This window comes from Amblyomma mixtum, chromosome 3 (genome assembly GCF_055824585.1).
Source record: "Amblyomma mixtum isolate Tamu chromosome 3, ASM5582458v1, whole genome shotgun sequence".
NCBI lineage: Eukaryota > Metazoa > Arthropoda > Arachnida > Ixodida > Ixodidae > Amblyomma > Amblyomma mixtum.
In genome coordinates, this window is record NC_143014.1 from 281,251,679 (window position 1) to 281,274,542 (window position 22,864).

Below are 22,864 nucleotides of genomic sequence, written 5' to 3' on the forward strand. Positions count from 1 at the left end.
CGTCGTCGCTATAACAACCCACTTTTGGAATCCCTTTTAAGACTTCGTCCATTAACGACTGAAAGATAGCGGGTGCGCTAGAGATGCTGAATGGTAGACGCTGAAACTGGAATAATCCTAGATGAGTGTTTACGGTTAACAGCGCTTTGCTTTCCTCAAGCAAGCGGCACTTGCTGATAGGCTTGTGATAGATCCAGAATGCAAAAGATTTTACCTCCTGCGAGCATGGAATACAAATCTTCCGGCAATGGCAAAGGGTAATGGTCAGTTTTTAGAACAGGATTAACCGTGACTTTGTAGTCGCCGCATAACCTTAATCCTGCGCCGCCTTTCTTCGCGACCACCACCAGAGGCGTTCCCCAGTCACTTTTCGTGACCCTCTTTAGTATTCCGGCTCGCTCGAGCTTTTCCAGATCCTTTGCTACTTCCTCTTTGATGGCAAATGGTATTGGCCGTGCTTTTGAGAACACTGGTTGAGCCCCTTCCTTTACAAAGATGCGAGCTTCGAAGTTTTTGACGACTCCCGGGGTGCTCTTGAAAACCTCGGAATACTTTTTCCGTAAGGCTTCTACCCTCTGCTCCAATGACTTATCCGTGGACAGGCTGTATACTGCTTTCCAGTTTATCTGCAGTTTTTCCAGCCAGTTTCTTCCCATGAGAGCGGGAATCGGCGTTCCGTTTCCCTTCACTACCACTACAGGCAAAGAGATTTCACTTGCGTCCTGCTTGACTAAGACGTTTGCTTTTCCAATTACCTTCAGCTTTTCTCCGGTGTAAGTGCGCAACGACACATTGGATTCCACACATTTAACATGCGGGAAACACTGCTTATAGAACTGCTCTGGTACGATCGTGACCGCAGCACCTGTGTCAATTATCATCGAAACAGTCTTCCCTTCAATGTTCAGGTCGATGCTGTAGCCCCTTGAACTTTTGCCCGAGAAGAACACAGTCTGACAACTCAAGTCCTCGAATTCGTCGTCCGTGGTGTGGACGTATCTGACAGCTTTTGCTTTGCCTCCACTTTTGCAGACGGCTTGCAAATGCCCTTTTTTTTACAATTTCTGCAGGTGTGGTTGCGATACCAACATTTTTCTCCCGCATGACGCTTTCCGCAATGCTTGCAAGCACTTCGCCGCTCTTCCTCGCGTTTATCATTTGTCCATGCAACCGTCCTCAATTTCTTTTCCTTAACATGGCGACGTTCGCCCTGAATGACGTTGACGCTGCACGGTTTTGTGTAAAACTCATGCATTTGCTTCACCTGTTGTGCCGCTAGCTCTTTATCTAGCGCCGTTTGGCACGCCAGCTCGAACGTCAAGTCAGGCTGTGCAAAAAGAGCCCGTTGTGTTTCCTCGTCACGCAAACCAGCTACAAGCCTGTCCCTTAAGGCATCATTTAAAAACGTGCCGAAATTGCAATCTCTTGCAAGATGCTTCAGTTCAGTGATGAAATCTTTGACGCTTTCATTTTCTTGCTGCATTCGGCGATTAAATTTACAACGCTCTGCGATAATTGAATGAGCTGGGCTGAAATGAGCTTCCAGAAGCTGTTTAATTTCTTCGAAAGTCTTCTGAGAAGGCAAATGAGGCACAATTATCTTCTTTAGCTCGTCGCCAGATGTTCTGTTCTAAGCAGCAGACAGACGCTTCAGTGGCAGCAACGCAAAAAGCTCTTCGTATGCTTGCGCACCGAGTACGTTCAGAAACAACTTCAGTTTCTTGTCTGCAGAGACATCATTTATGTCTACGAAGTTCTCGAAGCGTTCAAAATACGAGCGTATGTTGTTGATTTTCGCGTTGAATTTGGGCATTCTGCCGAGCTTAGGACCATGTCCAGGTTCTGCCATAATGAGCAAATTTCACTTATCTGCGTTCTTGCACTCCTCCGGCGTTCCTGCGCTCCTCCGGCGTTCCTGCACTCCTCCGGCGTTCCTGCGCACCTCCGGCGTTCTTGCGCACCTCCGGCGTTCTTGCGCACCTCCGGCGTTCTTGCGTTACTCCTGGCCTCCGATGAAATCGTGGCTGCAAGGGCTCCGTGTCGCCTTGCACTGTAGGCGGTTCAGCCTCGTGACTGCTGCTGGCCGGCGGCGGTTTACTGCGCGCCGGATCCCATCCTCATCGCCAGATGTTCTGTTCTAAGCAGCAGACAGACGCTTCAGTGGCAGCAACGCAAAAAGCTCTTTATTCGAGGCAGCAGCGTCCTTTTATAGGTAACGCTGCATGTCGGTCAGGCACACGTCATTTCCGGTACAATGTTATGAGACCGACTGGCTGATACAGAACAGCATGCAAGTGCACGATTTGTGTCACGGAGTTCACCCGTCCGGCACTGCACCTTACTACAGTATTGACCGCAAAACAGACAAGCAGATATATACAGCATGTGCTCTAGAATAGACCCCTTTCAAAAGTCACTAAGTTGGCTTTGCCTCATAGTGCATTAATCAAGAAATAGCATTGCTGGCCAGCAGTAAGAGGAAGACAAAGTGCTGAATGTCTTTGCCAGCACTTGACAACTGTGTGTGCTGCAGTCGCAGGAACAGCGTCAACACCATTTATGTTACAAAAAGCATGACCACGTGTGCATTTTCTGCATGAAAAGTTAGGTACTTCACCCTTACTTGGGCATTTTACACTACTGTGAAGCTGGCTCAATGTATTTTAGAACCCCATTAATATGTGTTGGAATGGGCCACTTCGCTTGTGACATACGTGAAAGTGACAATTAGTCTTTTTGCCATTTTCTCTCCTCTGTGGTCCAAAATGGAGAATGCTAAATGCAGAAAAGGCAGTGGCTGTACAGCACTGCTGCCATAGTTAGAGAAATATCACGTGTTTATCTTCCTCTGTTCCGGTGCTAATATTGTCACGTCGGTGTAAGATGCGTTAACGCTCAAGGCGGTTTGGAAGGCTCCCAAGAACGTCCGGGGCCCAGTCCGACGGTGGCGAACTTCGTCCTTTTTGCTTAATGTCCTCACGTCGTTGTCTTCAGTAGCGCTAGCGTCATTAGCCCCCCCGTTCGAAGAGCATCGTCTCAATGCTAAAAGGAAACCAGCGTCAGAAGGAGTGTCACGGTGTCCTTGCGTGATACGGTTTCAGGCGAAGGACGTTCGTCTGGGGGTGGTATGAGGTCGACCTGCGGTGGCTCGTGTGGCTGAAAGCAAGGATATGCTGCATGAGCTCAGCAGTAAAGGCAGCTCCTCGGTCAGTAATGAGAACTCGGGGTGCGCCGTGACGCAGGACGATCTGAAGCACAAAAAATTTGGCCACATCGATAGCGGTTCCACTCGAAAGAGCAGCCGTCTCCGTAACGCGTGAGATAGTCTGTGGTGACTATTATCCACTGCTTTCTGGAGTTTGATATGGGGAACGGGCCAAGCAAGTCCATCCCGATTTGTTGGAATGGTCGGCACGGTGGGTCAATGGGCTTGAGGAAGCCGGCGGGCTTGGCAGGAGGAACCTTGCGGCACTGACAGTCATGGCAAGAGCGAACGTAATGCGTAACGTCATGTCCAAGGCGAGGCCAGTAGTATTTTTCACGAATCTTGACTTGCGTTCTAGTGACGCCAAGGTGGCCGGAAGCAGGTTCGTCGTGGCAGGCATTCAAAATTTCGATGCGTAGGTTCTCGGGCACGACGAGAAAGTACTCGCGACTGTTAGAAGAAAAGTTCTTTTTGTAGAGTACGCCGTCACGCAGGCAGAGGGAAGATAAAGCACGCCGGAAGGCGGCAGGTACTCTGCCACAGGCACCTTCAAGATAATCAATGACGTCTCGAAGATCCGGGTCGGCGCGTTGTTGGTCAGAAAGTCGATAGAGTTTAGGGCGGTCACAAAGGCTTTATCGTCCGCAGCGTCGTCAGGAGCTGGTTGAACAGGGGCACGGGAAAGGCAGTCGGCGTCCAAGCGTTTGTGGCCGGATTTGTAGGTCACAGAAATGTCGTATTCCTGCAGTCGGAGACTCCATTGTGCAAGGCGCCCTGAAGGATCCTTTATGTTGGCCAGCCAACAAAGTGCGTGATGGTCGGTCACTACTTTGAAAGGTCGACCGTAAAGGCATGGTCGAAACTTGGAAATTGCCCACACGATGGCGAGGCATTCTTTTTCGGTGGCAGAGTAGTTTGCCTCGGCCTTAGACAGTGCCCGACTTGCGTAGGCAATTACACGATGTTGATTTTTCTGGACCTGAACTAGGTCTGCACCCAAACCAACATTGCTGGCGTCGGTGTGTACCTCAGTGTCAGCATATTCATCAAAGTGTGCCAGAATTGGTGGTGACTGTAAGCGGCGTTGAAGCTCTAGGAACGCCTGTTGTTGCGGCGCTTCCCACTGGAACTGGACATCGGCCTTGGTCAGGTAAGTAAGGGGCACAGTGATTTTAGAGAAGTTTTTCACAAAGCGGCGGTAGTACGCACATAGTCCAAGGAAACGCCGAACTTCTTTCTGATCGCGTGGCGGCGGGAAATTCGCGATGGCGACGGTTTTTTCAGGGTCTGGAAGGACCCCTTCTTGGTTCACGAGGTGACCCAAAAACTTCAACTCCTCGTAACCGAAGTGACATTTCTCGGCTTTTAGAGTGAGTCCAGAGGATTTTATGGCTTGTAGCACCGCCTCGAGGCGACGAAGGTGCTCGTCAAAAGTGGGGGCGAATACGATCACATCGTCCAGGTATACGAGGCAAGTGTGCCACTTCAGGTCCACGAGTACTGTGTCCATAAGTCTCTGAAAGGTTGCTGGGGCGGAGCAAAGACCAAATGGCATGACCTGGAACTCATACAACCCATCTGGAGTGATGAATGCCGTCTTCTCAAGGCCCCTCTCATCTACATCTATTTGCCAGTACCCCGACTTCAAATCCATGGAGGAGAAATACTTGGCACTGCATAAACGATCCAAAGCGTCGTCGATTCTGGGCAAAGGGTAAACGTCTTTTTTAGTGATGTTATTCAGTCACCGGTAATCAACGCAGAACCGCAATGTTCCGTCCTTTTTCTTTACGAGCACGACAGGTGTGGCCCAGGTGCTCCGAGATGGTCGAATGACGCCCTTATCAAGCATTTCCTTTACTTGCGTGCTGATGGTGGCGCGTTCTCTAGAGGAAACACGGTAGGGTGACTGTCGCAGTGGTTGCGCCGTGTCGTCTGTAATAATGCGATGTGTAGCAAGGTGTGTCCTGCCGACACGCGGAGACGACGCAAATGTGTGTCTATAGCGATTAAGCAGGTCGCGCAGCATGCCTTGTTGTTGTTGCGGCAATGTCTGATTAATGTCGTACTTGACGTCGACTATGTCCTCTGGATCCAGTCGTGAAACACGAGTCAGGCTTTGTGCGCACTTGGTATCAGTGACGGCATCTATGTAAGCGACAGTCGGCCCCTTGTTCAGGTGCTGGTGCTCATTGCTGAAAAGAGTCAGGAGCACATCAACTTTGCCGTCTTCCAGAAACACGACCGCCCGAGGTACTGCAATACCGCGGTCAAGAAGCAAAAGTTGTTTACTCTCGACTATACCTTCAGTGTCTTGAATGGTATGCGAACCGACAGTCACCAGTATACTGGAGTGGGGAGGCACGGTCACTTGCTCATCAAGAATATGGAGCACCGATGGGAGGGCATCTGTGGTGTCAATGGCATTCTCTGTTGAAAACTGGACGGACTGGGACTGCAGGTCGATGATGGCTCCGTTGTCCGTTAGAAAGTCCATACCCAGGAGAACATCACGAGAGCAATCAGCGAGGACAACAAACTTTGCAAGGAAAGTTTGCCCTTGCACCGTGACCCTAGCCGTGCACATTGCTATCGGCGTAATCAAATGTCCCCCAGCGGTACGTAACTGCGGGCCGTCCCAAGCTGTCATAACCTTTTTGAGCACAGCGACGAATTGTCTACTGAGCACAGAATAATCGGCACCAGTGTCAACTAAAGCAGTTACGGCTGTGCCGTCTACTGAAATGTCTAAATCGGCCGGTGGTGGCGTCTTGCGGTACAGTCAAGGAGTCCGATCACGGCTTTGGTGCGTCGAAGGGATGTGGCGTCGAAGAGAACCGTCGTGGTTACGAAGAAGTGCGGCGGGTTGTCAGCTTGTCTTAACATGCTGTCGTTCGTGGGTCGTCGAGGACGGTGTGTTGCACAGCATTGGCGATGTGTCTGGCGGCGTTGGAGGCTCTTGTTCTTGTCGTCGAGCAGCCGCACCTCCAGAGGCTGCCGCGTCTAGTTTCCCCTACGGGGACTTCTAGACTGGCCCTGCTCGCTGGGTCCCGGAGAACTGTAGCGGCGCGGAGATGGTGATCGCGAGATGCGACGCTGGCCGGAGTCGGCATGGGAGATGTAATCTGCGATCTCCCTTGGTCGCTCTCCAGGCAGCGGACGGGGAGCACCGAAGGGGAACCCTCGAAGACCCATCTCCTTGTATGGACAGCGATGCCAGATGTGCCCAGGTGCCCCGCAATGGTAGCACAACGGTCGATGGTCCGGGGTTCTCCAGACGTCAGTTCTGCGAGGCCTAGGTCGCTAGACAATGTTCAACTGGGAAGGTGGAAGCTGAGGAGCGGCTGGTGTAGGTGCTTCATATCGTTGGGTCGAGGCCGGAAGGAAACGGCTTGCGACGGCAGCATAACTCAATGTTTGTGGCGGCGGTGGAGTGGCTGCCGGAAGCTGCGACGTACCCAATGCTTGTTCGACCTCCTCACGAATGACATCTGTAAATGACGCAATCTGTGGCTGAACAGGGGTCTGCTGCAAAGCCTTCACCACCTCTTCCCTTACAATGGCTCGAATGACCTCACGCAGTGATTCTGCTGAGGTCATGGAGGTTCCCTCAGTACGGGTCTGCATCAATACGTTAGTGCGCTCGTACTGCCGTGCCTGCATGTCGAGTGATTTCTCAATGAAGATTGCTTCCTTGACGAAGTCGTTTACTGTTGTGGGTGGACTCCGAACCAGGCCTGCGAAAAGCTGCTCCTTTACATCCTTCATCAGCAATCGCACCTTCTTTTCCTCCGGCATGCTTGGGTCTGCGCGACAGAAGAGGCGTGTCATCTCTTCCACGTACACCATTACACTCTCATTTGGAAGTTGGATGCGATTCTGCAGAAGAAGGTCGGCCTTCTGCTTGCAAAACGTACTGGTGAACGCCTGGAGAAATTCTGCTTTGAATGTCTCCCATGTTTGGAGGCAAGATTCATGGTTTATGTACCATGTCCTTGCACAGTCTTGCAGAGCAAAATAGACATGGCGCATCTTTGAGTCCCCGTCCCAAGAAGTAAATGTGGCCACCCGGTCAAACTGGTCCAGCCAGTCCTCGGCGTCCTCATGAGGTAGGCCGTGGAAACGCGGCGGATCCCGTTGGTGGTGGAGAAGGACTGGCACAGTTGATGCTGGAGGATTCATTGCAGCAGCGCCGGCACTCCTTGTTGACTTGTGGTCGGGGAGCAGCCCGAACTCGGGAGATAGGCCTTGTAGTCGGCGGCTGCCCTGGTGAACGGGCGTGTCTACTGGGGGTGGTCGACCTCAGCTGGAATCGCGGCTTGATGGGGGCGTCCGGTACATGAAAGATGTACCCAGCAGCTCCACCAGATGTCACGTCGGTGTAAGACGCGCTAACGCTCAAGGCGGTTTGGAAGGCTCCCAAGAACGTCCGGGGCCCAGTCCGACGGTGGCGAACTTCGTCCTTTTTGCTTAATATCCTCACGTCGTTGTCTTCAGTAGCGCTAGCGTCAATATTTAATCCATAGTGAAAACATCAAAGAATCAAATTAACAGCACTCAAGAAGTGCATCAAATTCGAAATGCCTTCATTTCAGTACAGAATAACAATGTTCCTTAAACATGCAATGACTAGGCTCCATTTAGGGCCTCTGATGTGCTGTCCTAGTCTACAATGACCTAGCTGCTGTTCAAGAGAAGTTCTGATTAACTTGATTAACTGCAACACTTTACCTAGACTAAGCACAGCTTGCGAGCTAAAACCAGGTGCAATGCGCCAGTTATCTACTGCCACCTTTGGACTGTTTGCAGGCCCATGAGGCCTTCTGCTGGGTGAGCTCTATATGGCATGCCAGCCAATGAGAAACGTTTGAAATATGTTTGCGCCCCATACTGGCTGAACTCAAAAAGAACAGCACAGTGAACATGTATTTATGTAGTTTGATCGAAAGGATCCAATATATTTTCAAACTACATGCACCAACTGCAAAATTTTGGCTTCAGAAAAAACATCCAGTGTTCCCGAAAACCCACATACCACATGCACATACTGGACATCAAGAAGGCACCAATTCCGGATATCCATGGATTATCCCTGAATACCTGCCGACTTCCCCTGCGTACCTATTTGACATACAATTTGGATATTGACAAAATACTTACATGACAGTAGTCGCCACAAGAACAGTATGACGACCAGGTGTGGGGAAGTCACGCAAATTGACATAGGCCACAAGGAACACGAGATCATCGAGGGTGTCCTGGTCCCGAGCTGCCACTGTGACTTTGCTGCTCGGAATCAGAGGTCACGTCCTGGAAGAACACTATGAAAAGAATGGCCAGAAACATGCAATCACAAGGAAAGAATTGCCATTCTTGTTGCTAATGGCAGATGCACAAGCATGAAATGCTTGCAGTTGGCAGCTTAATGTTATCTGGTGCTAATGAGAGCATTACAAGCCATAACAGTACCGCGCACGCGCCAATAACAGCTCTCACAGCTAGTCTGTTCTTCCAAGCCTTCCAAGCCTCAAAGGAACGATGCATTCCATGTTGCGAAACCGAAACCGAAACAAGACCGTCCCAAGTCGGAAGGCAAGACAAGCCATGCAAGCTGGGAAAGGGAAACAAAGGAGCGCCCCTTGGGGCGGCAGTCGTGTCATGTAACCTGAAATAAACGGATGTCGTTTGTACTCGCTGAACGAAGTTGTCTATTTTTAACGAACGCGACATAATATAAGCTGGTGCCGAAACCCGGGATATTCCCTGAGACCTAACGAAGACGACTACCTGGATGCGACGGCAACGAATACCGAAGAAAAAGCCCATTTCTACTCCAAAGCCGCCGCCCAGTGCTACCGAGTGCAGCGACATGGACAGACACAAAGCGAAGAGATCAGCTGTCCAATCACAGGTGACTAGACTCATTACGGAAATTGACTCCTGCATGAAAAGCCGCACGGGCTACGAAAAGGAACTCAGTGTCTTTTTGGCAAGAATGAGCTCTCTGCAGGCCCGTATAAACGAAGCTAACTCCGCTGTCGAGGCGCTATTGCCAGCGGAAGAAGCGGAGCAGGACTATATCGAAACCATCGAGTATGACGACAAGATCGTTACATACATTGCGAAGCTCCAAGCGGAGATTCAAGAAATCCAAGGAAAGAGGCAGCCGAAAGAAAAGCCATCACCAAGCAACGACGCAGGCGCGGCAACCACGACCTGCCAGGTGAAGCTTCCAAAATTAGAGCTCGTAAAATTTGACGGGAAAGATGTGTCCTGGCAAGAAGTTTGGGAACAGTACGAGCAAATGATTCACAAGAACGATCGGCTGACGACCTTGGACAAGTTCGGGTACCTAAAATCGGTTGTGACTGGCGAAGCAGCAAGAACGATCAAGGGCCTTCCCCCCCATTCCAGTGCTATGACGACGCCATCTTGCTGCTGAAAAGACGCTTCGGCGGTGAGGACACCATCGTGCAAGCGCACATGCGAAAGCTCTTGGACCTTGAGCCTGTGCGAAACGCCGAAGACATACGGTCCCTCCGACGGTTGTACGATGCCCTCGTCTCTCACCTCCGCGGGCTGGAGGCGCTCGGCCAGAAACAGGAGACCTACGGCATGCTCCTCTACCCCGTGGTACAGCGCGCCCTGCCGAAAGAAACATTGCTCGAGTTTCACCGAGCCGTGGCGAGGGAGGAACCCTCCGAAACGTCAACACAGAACACGGAACGAACTGGATCTGCGCTGCGGAGCGACGACGCACAGGGGCAGCCAAAAGAAACAGCTACAAAAGGCACTCCGTCTTTATTCACGAAGTTACTTGATTTTTTGAGGATTGAAGTGCAAAGCCGCGAGAATCTGGTTGCTCAGCAAGATACTGGCAAGAAGCACCAGGTGTCAATGCTGAAGACGTTAAACCCAACTGGGAGTTACAAGAAGAGCATTGGAACGAAATTTAAATCATCAGCTGCTGTACTGCAGCAGTCAGCAAGAGCAGATAATTGTTTTCTTTGCAAGAAGAATAACCACGAATCCGCTGCCTGCCGTGCTGGCATTTCGCTAGAAGAAAAGAAGAAAATGCTACGTTTGGGAAGACGCTGCTTCCGCTGCATGAAACCAAACCACCGTTCTAACGAGTGCAGAAGCAGCATTAAATGCGGTGACTGTGCAGGGCGGCATGCGACAACAATGTGTGACCCAGAATTTACTCATCCGAAAGTCAAGGCAAATGCAACCGATGTGACAACAGTCCCAGTGAATTTGCAATCTACCGTGAAGGAAACTCGCAAACGAGAAGTACTGCTACAAACGGCAACGGCGTTGTGTGCCGGTGAAACGAAAGCGGTATACTTGCGAGCGCTCTTTGACGGCGGAAGCCAACGTTCCTTCATTACGAAGCCAGCCTCAGAAAAACTCGGGTGTCGAGTTCTCGGAACACAAACGTTGAAAGTTGGCGTATTCGGTGGACACCAATCGGAACGAGACTTTAACAGAGTGCTGGTGTCACTAACCGCACAAAACAAGAAGATTCAACCGATCGAAGTTCTTGAGACGGACATCATATGCGAACAACAAATTCCAATTCCTGAACACAGGATCAAGGAACTGCTTGGACATTTGGCTGCGGCCGACCGGACCAGCGATAACGAAAGAGGTGATATCGACCTCCTCATCGGAGCAGAGCATTACTGGGAATTTGTAACTGGACGAAGCAAGCAGCTAGACGGTAAACTCCGAGCAGTCGAGACTGCCTTTGGGTGGTGCATTCAAGGACCTGTAGGAGCAAACATGGTTGATTCACAGAGCATGCAAACCATCGCCCTCCGCATATCACTGGCCGAGAGTGAGACTATGAACTGCTTGGAACGTTTCTGGACCCTGGAGTCTATCGGAGTCACGGATAACGACGACTGTGTTGGGCAACAGCTACTCGAATCTTTCGAACACAATATCAGGCGTAGTGGATCTCGATACGAGGTAGCCCTTCCCTGGAAGCAAAACATAGATCTAAGCGACAACAAGGGGACTGCGGAAAAACGCCTGTCCCAACTGACAAACCGCCTTCGAAGAAATCCTGAATTACTGGAAGCCTACGACGCAGTCATCAGGCAGTATTGCATGGAAGACATAGCTGAACCAGTAGTAGAAAAAGAAGAACAAGGAAAACTGATCTACTACATGCCTCATCAGCCGGTGTTCCGAGAAACGAGCAATACCACAAGACTGCGAGTGGTTTTCGATGCTTCTTCGCATGGACAGAAGTTAAAGTCATTGAATCAAAACCTCGAGAGTGGTCCGAATTTGACAGCCGACCTTGTCGCACTGCTTCTGAATTTCAGGAGCAACAGAATAGCCTTGGTCGCGGATATCGAAAAGGCATTCTCACAAATAGAGATAAGAGAGAACGACAGAGATGCATTGCGCTTTCTGTGGTACCATACGAAGCCAGGTACGAGTGGACCAGCAGGCGAGGTGCAGACTTTGCGAATGAAGCGAGTTCCTTTCGGAACCACAGCGAGTCCTTTCTTGTTGACAGCAACTCTTCAGCATCACTTGAAGAATACGGAAGAAGAGTATCCGGACACAGCATCACTGCTGGCGCATTCCTTGTATGTGGATGACCTCTTAACGGGAGCAGAAAACGAAGAGGGAGCCCTGAAGATCTACGAAGAAGCTAGGACCATCTTCAGTGCGGCCTCTATGACACTCCACAAGTGGGCGTCCAACAAACAGTCATTGAACGAACGGTTTGCAACGGATGATTGTCAAGCAAGACACTTAGGATACCTCCCAGGGGTCCTTAAGGTGTTAGGACTGACGTGGAATCCCAGCACAGATAACCTCACCTTCGCCCCACAGTCTATCGAGCTACCTGAGCCAGGAACAAGTACTAAAAGGTCTGTTCTGAAGACTACAGCAAGACTGTATGACCCACTTGGATGGCTAGCTCCATTCACAGTCCGGGCAAAGGCTTTATTCCAAGAGCTGTGGAAAAGAAACGTGGAATGGGATGACATCCTACCAGAGGATCTGGACGCAAAATGGATGCGGTGGTGCGAGGAACTAACCGAATTGAAAAGAGTTCAAGTGCAACGCTGCTACAAAGCAGGCACAGTCGAACCTGCCATCAGAACAGTCCTCCACGTATTTGCTGACGCCAGCCCAGTGGCATACGGGGCGGTGGCCTACATCTGCGTAACAGATGCGGATGGCATCGCAACTTCGAGCATCCTCATTAGCAAGTCGAGGGTCGCCCCGATCAAGCAACTGACTCTTCCGAGACTCGAATTGATGGCGTGTCTCTTAGCAGCCAGACTGAGTCGATACATCCTGAAAAGCCTAAAGGAACCACCACAAGTGACACATTTCTGGACCGACTCGGCAATCGCATTGCATTGGATCACGGGAGAGCCCTCGCAATGGAAACAGTTCGTGAGGAATCGCGTAACAGAAATTCAGCGTCTTACCGACACCTCAGCATGGAGACATTGTCCCGGATCCGAGAATCCGGCGGATCTCATGACCAGGGGAGTGACAGCAGATCAGCTTGTTGAGAGTTCCACCTGGTGGGAAGGAACGCCCTGGATGACGGCGACTGAAAACAATTGGCCACGCTTCTCTCAACCAAGGAACATTCCGACAGTCGATGAAGAAAAGCGAATTGTGGAAGTCCTTCATACAACAAGCTCCACTGAAGTTCCGAAGCTGTTAGACCCAGATCGATACAGCAATGCAACAAAACTCTTCCGAGTGACAGCTTGGATATTACGATATGTCAACAAGCTGCGACATCTGAGCACTAACAAAGGATCACTGACGGCAGTTGAACTGGATGATGCCGAGAAATACTGGATACGACAAGCTCAGCGAGAAGACCTGAAGAGGGAAATTGAGTGCGCGAAAAAAGGAGATCGCTTTCCAGCGGACTCGCCCTTGAGGGACACTTCAGTGTTTGTTGACAACGACGGTATTCTACGTATAAGCGGCAGACTTCAACAGAGTGGCAAGCCGTACAACGAACGCCATCCAATTGTACTGTCGAGGCGACATCACCTAGCCGAATTGCTCGTGCGTCAAGCTCATCTCCAAGTACTTCACGGGGGAGCACGGGATACTTTGGTACAGTTGAGAGAGAAGTACCATGTTGTACGAGCCCGCCAGCTGGTAAAAAGAATCATCAAAGGGTGCATAACCTGTCAACGCTACAATGCACGTCCAGCATCGGAAGTGACTGCACCGCTTCCACATGATCGAGTAACCCAGGCTCAACCCTTTGAGGTCACAGGGGTGGACTTTGCAGGACCACTTCTAGTAAAAGGAGAAAACTCGCTGTACAAGTCCTATATTACGCTGTTCACCTGTGCCGTGACACGGGCAGTTCACTTAGAGCTTGCGAGGGACATGACAGCGGAGTCGTTCTTGATGACCTTCAGACGTTTCATCTCAAGAAGAGGTGTACCCAGAGTCATCTACAGTGACAACGCGCTTTCCTTCAAGAAAGCCAACAGAGATCTTTTATACCTCTGGAACTCTATCCGGAAACCGGAGGTTCTTGACTACTTTGCAAAGACACGAATCGAATGGAAGTTCATAGTAGAGCGCGCCCCCTGGTGGGGTGGCTTTTATGAGCGACTCGTCGGATCAACCAAACTTGCGCTCAAGAAAGTTATCGCTGCCAAGTTTCTATCCTTCGACGAGCTAGCAACGACCTTGGCCGAAATTGAAGCTGTCTTGAACTCAAGACCTCTAACTCATGTATACGACGGACCGGAAGAACCGGAACCTCTTTGCCCTTCCTTCTTCTTGACAGGAAGACGTGTCACGTCGCTGCCTAGCGTGGGGAAAAATGAAGATGACCAGATCAACATATCTCTTCAGAGACTGTGGACCCGACGCCAGCAGACCACAGAAGCTTTCTGGCGTAGGTGGACCAGAGAGTATCTTGAGGAACTGCGAAATGTGCAGAGTCAGAACGAACGTCAAGGAAAAGCGATCAAGGAAGGTGACTTGATTCTTCTTCGTGACAGTCTTCAACCACGGCAGCAGTGGAAAACCACAAGGATTGATAAACTGTTTCCTGGAAGAGACGGGAAGGTGCGATCGTGCCTTCTGACTACCTGGAGGATCAACCCTCAAGAGACCAATCCAACTCGTGTATCCTCTAGAATTAACGTAAAAGGCAAAAATGACTGAAGTCATTTTCGGGGGGGAATGTGTTGCGAAACCGAAACCGAAACAAGACCGTCCCAAGTCGGAAGGCAAGACAAGCCATGCAAGCTGGGAAAGGGAAACAAAGGAGCGCCCCTTGGGGCGGCAGTCGTGTCATGTAACCTGAAATAAAGGGATGTCGTTTGTACTCGCTGAACGAAGTTGTCTATTTTTAACGAACGCGACATTCCAAAGGTATCACAAAAAATACCAGCTCAAACCAACAGGCAGAACTTTCTTTAATGCACAAAGAGTGACAATCCCAGGAGTCAGAATACTTCAAATTTCGCTCTGCAGTTGACCACACTGAGCAGCAAACGCTGTGAATACCTGCCTCAAAAACAAAACAGTGCCAGTGTCCAATCAGTCTGTGTTCGTGTGGCTGCCAGTGACCTTTAATGGAGCTTCTTTTGGTTGCACAAACAGCAACCCGAGATCCTGACATTGGATCTGCAAGGACTGGCACAGTAAGTGCTGGGGATGTGAAATCAGCCCTGTTCCACCTTATCTTATTCAAGAAAGCAGAAAAGACCTAGGCCATAGCAAGGCATCCACTTTCTTGAAAATCTCACTATTACATGAGCACCTTCTTAGTATGGCACTAGAAAAAAGCAGTTTTGCCTTTCAATGTATGCAAGTCAAACTATGTGACAATACCTTCTCTAACGACATCCAGATCTCAGTCCCCGATACACAGCAAGGAAGACATCTGCCATGAAGCCAGATCACTGAGCATAGGACACACCGACTGCCACAAGCCATGGAAACCAACTCTATTTACTGGTAGAATTCATGGTGCTGACAGCAATAAAGAGGCCACATAAATATCTGCCACTTGCCATTCCTGCAGCCTGTGAATCAGCAGGGGGAATGTCAAGCCACTCCTAGCAGCGATGCAGGAAGGAGAGCACATCAGGAGATTCCGTACACTCCCTCAACACATACAGGCCCATCAATAGCTGCGGAAATGGAATTCCATCTTGTTGTTCTTGGCTGCATGTGCGTGAAGTCAACGTAGTGGCTGCTGTATTCTGCCTGTTCAGTGACCTACAGCACGCTTCAAAGGCACACCAAGGCATGCATGTGGCTAGGCTCTGCATGACCAGCTGAATTTAGGCAGCAGAGTTGGCTTTACATCATGGGATTAGAAAACAGTGGCGCTGTTTATCACCAATTTTGCACCAAAGATTTGAAAACGCTCACCAACCTGTATTGACTTCTGGTCCCACTAAACATACTAAATGGGTCAATGTGCAGAACCTTATTTTAGTTCCGGCCTAGGGGAAAATATTTCTCAAGATACAACTTTAGGAAGCATGCCAGATTAGCAAGCTTTAGAGGTGGCTTTATTTTGTCAGAATGGTAACAACATCATTGCCATCATCATCAGCCTGACTATGCCCACTGCAAGACAAAGGCCTCTCCCATACCTCTCCAATTAGTCCTGTCCTGTGCCAGCAAGCTGTGTCCATCTTTTCCACATGAACTTCTTAATCTTATCTGCCGACCTAATTTTCTGCCACCCCCTGCTGCGCTTCCCTTCTCTTGGAATCCACTCCAATACCCTTAAGGACCATCAGTTATCGTGCCTTTGCATTACATGCTCTGCCCAAGCCCTTTTCTTTCTCTTGATTTCGACTAGGATGTCATTAACAACATATTCCCTACCATAAGTAAGCTTATTTAGGCCTCTTGATCTGTCAAGAATTCAATATAATAAAAAATTAATGAGCCAGCTGTTAAGTTAGAGATGTAAAGTGAATGCTGAGTTTTAAGGTTGCAGAGGGCCGAAATGAAACATGCAACGCTACCTCAATGCATACACAAACGGCATGTTAGCAAAAGGCCAGCAGTAGTATGACTGCTCCTAGTTTACCGACATAGAACAAAGCAGCAAAAAATTCTACCAAACTAATCTGTAATAAATTGTTATACCTCACGTTATTTCAGGTAACTTTTTCTTTGTTTATATTGTTACGTAGTGGTGACTGCAGTCCGGCGAACGGGAACACAGCGAGAATGTCTTCGAAACGAAACTCTTTATTCGGACTGACTTGAGCCCGCAAAGAACTGAATCACTCGGCGGTGGCGTAGCAACAAGCGTGCTTGGCGGTCGTCGAACAGAATGCCCGCCGCTGTCGGCCGTGCTCTTTTTAAAGCTGATAGCGAGCATTCGAGATAAAGCTTAGGAAGTTACAAGAACCTTCTGGCACAAACTAGAACCGGCTCTGTCCACATGCGATCAATCGAGATAAATCTAGGCGCGTCTGACGTCACAAACGAAGCGATAAAGCAGCGCGTCGGCAGCCTTGAAGCATGAACAAACAAATACTACAAATGAACTCTACAAAGATCTGCGGCATTACTCCCCACTCAAAGAAGCATCGACTCGATGCTTTAGAACATAATATGGCTATAAACAATCAAAAACGGATTGTGCAAAAATAAACACCGAATGTGGAAACACGGCGTCCTCTAGCGTGCATGATAGGGCTTTAGGCGTACGACATGGACTACTTCTGGTTGTACGCGGCGTCGCTGGGATGCAGTCATTTGGTCAGGAACGATTTCATAGTCCAATTCAACTAGGCGACGAAGAACCTTGTACGGGCCGAAATAGCGGCGCAAAAGCTTTTCACTCAATCCTTGGCGGCGGATGGGCGTCCAAACCCACACTCGGTCTGCTGGCTTGAATTCTGTGTTGCGTCTTCGTAGGTTGTTGTGTCTGGCATCGGTCCGCTACTGGTCTTTGATCCTTAATCGAGCAAGTCTTCGGGCTTCTTCTGCGCGTTGAAGGTAGGCGGCGACGTTATCTTCCTCGGTAACGTTCGGCAGCATGGCGTCCAACGTGGTCGTGGCCTCCCTGCCATGGACGAGCCTAAAAGGAGTCATCTGGGTGGTCTCCTGAACTGCGGTGTTGTAGGCGAAGACTGCGTAAGGCAAGATGACGTCCCAGGTCTTGTGTTCGGCATCGACATATATGGTGAGCATATCGGCGATGGTTTTGTTGAGGCGCTCGGTCAGTCCGTTGGTCTGCGGGTGGTATGCAGTTGTTCTCCGGTGGCTGGTTTGGCTGTAATGGAGGATGGCTTGCGTCAGTTCCGCCGTGAATGCTGTTCCTCTGTCAGTGATGAGCACATCGATGGCGCCGTGTCGCAGAAGAATGTTCTCTACGAAAAATTTGGCGACTTCTGCTGCTGTTCCGTTCGGTAGAGCTTTTGCCTCGGCGTAGCAGGTCAGGTAGTCGGTCGCTATGATGATCCACTTATTTCCAGATGTTGATTTCGGGAAAGGGCCAAGCAAGTCCATGCCGATCTGCTGAAAGGGCCTTGAGGGGGGTTCAATGGGGTTCAGAAATCCTGCTGGTCGGGCTGGCGGGGTCTTTCGTCGCTGACAATCTCGGCAGGTTTTCACATAATGTGCAACATCGGCAGACAGTCGGGGCCAGTAATACGTGTCCTGAATGCGGCAGAGGGTGCAAGAAAATTCAAGATGTCCAGCTGTTGGCTCGTTGTGTGAGGCTTGAAGAACTTCTCCGCGCAGACTGATAGGTACAACAAGGAGGTAGGCTGTCTTGTTGGCTGCAAAGTTTTTCTTCACGAGGACATCGTTCTGTAAACAGAACGAAGACAATCCTCGCTTGAAAGAGGTGGGGGGTGAAGAAACCTTGCCTTCCAAGTATTCGATCAGGCATTTTATGTCGGGGTCTGAGCGTTGCTGTTATGCAAGAGAGCTGGAGCTGATGGGTCCCAGGAAGGCGTCCTCATCGTCATCCGGCGGCGGTGCATCTACAGGGGCTCGTGACAGGCAGTCGGCGTCAGAGTGCTGCGTCCGGACTTGTAAACGACGGTTACATCAAACTCCTGGATCCGCAGGCTCCATCGAGCGAGGTGGCCGGAGGGGTCCTTCAAACTGGCAAGCCAGCACAGTGCGTGGTGATCGCTGACCACCTTGAACGGTCGTCTGTACAGGTAGGGGCGGAATTTCGACGTAGCCCAGATGATGGCAAGGCACTCCTTCTCAGTTGTCGAATAATTAGCTTCGGCTTTGGACAGAGAACGGCTAGCGTACGCGATGACCTTCTCCACTCTGTCAATTTTCTGGACGAGGACAGCGCCTAGGCCCACACTACTTGCGTCAGTATGAATTTCAGTCTCGGCGTTTTCATCGAAGTGCGCGAGGATCGGTGGGGACTGTAAACGACGCTGAAGTTCCTTGAAGGCTTCCACTTGCGGCGCTTCCCATTTAAATGGCACATCTGCCTTGGTCAGGTGGGTCAGTAGCTCGGTGATGCGCGAAAAGTTCTTCACAAATCGTCGATAGTATGCGCACAGTCCGAAGAATCTGCGCACAGCTTTCTTATCGGCCGGTGGTGGAAACATTGCGATAGCAGCTGTTTTCTGCGGGTCTGGGCGTACTCCCTCCTTGCTAACAATGTGGCCTAGAAACAGCAGCTCTCCATAGGCAAAGTGGCACTTCTCTTCCTTCAAGGTTAGCCCGGACGATTTGATTGCGTCTAGTACTGTTCGAAGCCTTTTCAGGTGCTCCTCAAAGTTCGAGGCGAAAACAACGACGTCATCTAAATATACCAGACAAATCTGCCACTTTAGGACTGCCAGCACTGTATCCATTACTCGCTGAAATGTCGCTGGTGCGGAACAGAGACCAAACGGCATCACCTTGAACTCGAAGAGGCGATCTGGAGTGATGAATGCGGTCTTCTTGTGATCTCTCTCGTCGACCTCTATTTAACAGTAGCCGCTCTTGAGGTTCATCGATGAGAAATACTTAGCGTTGCAGAGCTGGTCCAGTGTGTCGTCGATGCGGGGGAGGGGGTAGACGTCCTTCTTTGTGATGTCTTTGTGATGTTGTTCAAGCGGCGGTAATCAATGCAGAATCGAAGTGCACCGTCTTTCTTTCTCACTAGAACAACAGGTGTCGCCCAGGGGCTCTTTGAAGGCTGAATAACGTCGTCACGCAGCATTTCTTCCACTTGGTCCAGGATGGCTTGTCATTCTCGTGGCGACACTCGGCAGGGGCTCTGGTGGAGAGGTCGGGCGTGCTGGTCGGTTATAATGCGATGTTTAGCAATAGGCATTTGTCGGACCTTCAGTAATGACGAGAAGCACTCACTGTAGCTTAGAAGGAGATTGCGAATCTGGTCTGGTCTGTTCCGGGGCAGGGCTGGGTTTATGTCGAAAGTGGGCGAGTTCTCTTGGTCAGGTGAATCTTCTACGGATGGGTCGGATAGCGTGAAGAGGTCTCGTACGTCGGATATTTTGTCGAGGAATGCAATCGTCATTCCTCTGTTAATGTGTCGGTATTCTTCACTGAAGTTAGTCAGCAATACTTCGGCTTGTCCATTGTGGAAATGTGCGATGCCTCTTGCGATGCCGATTCCTTGGTCGAGAAGCAACTGCATGTTCCCCTCGATAATGGCTTCAGTGTTATTCGCTTCCATGGCGCCTACGGTGATGATGACGCTTGAGCTGGGTGGGACACTCACTTGTTCCTCCAGGACACTGAGCGCAATGTGATGATCCGGAGTTCTCATCGACGGGATGGCCTCATCCGTGGAAAGTGTAATCATCTTGGATCACAGGTCGATGATCGCTTGATGCTCATTAAGGAAATCCATGCCCAAGATCACTTCGCGGGAACATTGCCGTAGCACTACGAAGGTTGCGGGATAGGTATGTCCCTTGAGAGTCACTCGCGCTGTGCATCGTCCTGATGGCGTAATGATGTGGCCCCCTGCAGTGCGAATTTATGGGCCGTCCCAAGCGGTCGTTACTTTCCTCAGTTGCGCAGTGAATGGTCCGCTCATCACCGAATAATCGGCTCCTGTGTCGACTAGAGCGGTGACTTTCCGGCCATCGATAACCACTTCTAAGTCGGATGTCCTGGCTCTGGAGTTACACGTCGTCCTCGGCGTCGGGTTACGGCTTCGTCAGGTATGTGAATCGGGGATGGGGCGTTTGGTCGAAGCTTTTCTTGATGGCGGCGTCGTTTTGAAGCTGGTTTGCGTCGTGGTCGAGGTTTTCATTGTATACGGCATCGGCGTAGTGGGTGCGGCGTCTTCACATGGAGTGGTCGCTGGAGGATCTTCGTTGTTTCCTTGGCAAGCAACCTGACCTCCACAGGTTGCTTTGTTTAGTTTCCCATAAGGGGGCTAGAGGACCTTCCTCGGACAGCTGCGGTCCGGTGATGCAAATCGTGCGGTGTACGGTGACGGGGAGCGGGAAAGACGGCTTGAAGACACATACTCCCCTCTGCACAGGTACTCGTCGATTTCCCATGGTCGGTGGCCGGGAAGCGGTCGTGGGGCGTCGATGGTGAAGCCTCGCAGGCCAATGCATCTGTACGGGCAGTGGCGAAGTATGTGCCCGGCATGGCCGCAATGGAAACAGAGTGGGCGGTTGTCGGAAGTCCTCCACTGGTCGCATTTCCTAGTTCCGTAACCTCACTCGTAAGGTGAGCGGGCAGGAGCAAGGGGTCGTCGTTCTTGTAGAGCTGGTGACTGTCGAAGAGGGCTTGGTCGGTCTCGTCGGGGCGCAGGACTGCGTAGTGCGGCGGCGTAGTTCAGAGCTTCAACTTCCGTTGGTGTCGCCTGTGACGGGGAGCCACGCCATGTGAAGATGGACACCATCCGTGAAGAAGTGCATGCTGCACTTCTTCACGGGTGATGTCCATGAGTGACGCCACCTGAGTCTGCTGCGTCTGCTGTGTTGGGGATGGCAGCAGACGACGAACTTCTTCGCGAACAATTTCGCATATCAAACCTTGCAGCTTATCCCCGCTTGCAAGGGTATCTTCTGGGCGGCTTGCCGTCAACACTTGGAGTGGTCGATTGTGGTGATGGGTTCTGGCGTCAAGGGACTTTTCAATGGTGGAAGCTTCAACTAAGAACTCGACGACTGTTTTTGGAGGATCTCGGATCAAACCGGTCAATAGTTCCTCCTTTACGCCACGCATCAGAAAGTTGAGCTTCTTTTCCTCAGTCATGTCAGGATTGGAGCGCTTGAAAAGGCGTTTCATTTTTTGCACATACACAGTCGCGGTCTCGTTTGGAAGCTGAATACTGCAGCAGGAGCTCCGTTCTTTTCTTTCGTACGACGCTAGTGAACGTACCCACTAACTGCTTCATGAAGGTCGCTCAGATCGTGAGGGTGGATTCGTGGTTTTCAAACCATGTTCTCGCAGTGCCATCCAATGCAAAATAGACGTTTCGTAGCTTCGTGCTGTCGTCCCAGGCGTTCAGCGCTGCCACACGGTCGTACATGTCCAGCCAGTCTTATACATCTTCGTGTGGTTCTCCATGAAAGGACGGAGGCTCGTGGGGCTGGCGAAGCACCACGGGCGTTGGCTGTGCACTAGATTCCATTGTAAGGGGCATAGCTGGATAGCAGGTCAGCACCTCCACCAGATGTCACGTAGTGGTGACTGCAGTCCGGCGAACGGGAACATAGCGAGAATGTCTTCAAAACGAAACTCTTTATTCGGGCTGATTTGAACCCGCAAAGAACTGAATCACTCCGTGGCGGCGTAGCAACAAGCGTGCTCGGCGGTCGTCGAACAGCATGCCTGATAGCGAGCAAAGCTGATAGCAGGGAAATGCAGGGAAATCTACAGCAAGTTGTAGAGAAGTTTTATTTCCTTCTGTGGATGCACATAACATGTTCTGTACAGTAGATGCTGTTGGAAGCCGCTAAGGCCGTCAGTGTAAAACAGGCAGCATACCTTGCCAGCAGGCTCCTATAGCAAATGTGGTGTTGATGTTCTTGGTCTGGTAAAGAGGCCAGTAGTCTACTATTTCCGGGTTGTTAGCCGTCACCGTAAAGGGCCGTCCGTCGACACAGAGTGAAGCCTGCATCACACAGAACCAAAATGATACTGCCATTCAGAAAGGAAGTGTAGGAAAATCCAAATGCCTGAACTAGTTCAGGAATTAAAAGGCATGAGCCATGTCGCACTGAAATACCCAAAGAATGCTTCTCCACAAAACCCAACTGACCACAGAAGTCTGTGGAATGTCCACATAACATCCAAAGCTACAGTAGATCAAGCTGTACCATGTGCATTCTGAACTCGTTAAGGACTAATTGGGCACTGTTTAGTTCCAACTCAAGACATTTGATACTAAATGCAATGTTTCTAGTAATGATCAGCACTCCTTCACTCAGTACTAGCTGGGTACCAGCCAATCTACATGTACCAGCTTTATTTAAACCGTTCTTTAGAGTGAGTGCATTTGGAATTAGTGCTGTTCACTATTGCAATAATTGTTCTAAGAATACTGCAATAAACCAGTCTGAACTAATTAACTGCCAGCTTATCATCTTCCCCTGGACTGATCTGTTTGTGTGCCCTACCCAGTAGGAGATACTGTATCAACATGGAACATCTACTCCCAATTATAGGCACATTTCTATATTCCATGACCAGGTACTTGAT

The 22,864-nt window shown here is 50.4% G+C and overlaps 1 pseudogene; it reads right to left on the minus strand.

Annotated features, from left to right (window-relative positions):
* LOC149355015 (calsyntenin-1-like) overlaps positions 1-22,864 on the minus strand; it is a 489,555-nt pseudogene that overhangs the window by 463,832 nt on the left and 2,859 nt on the right.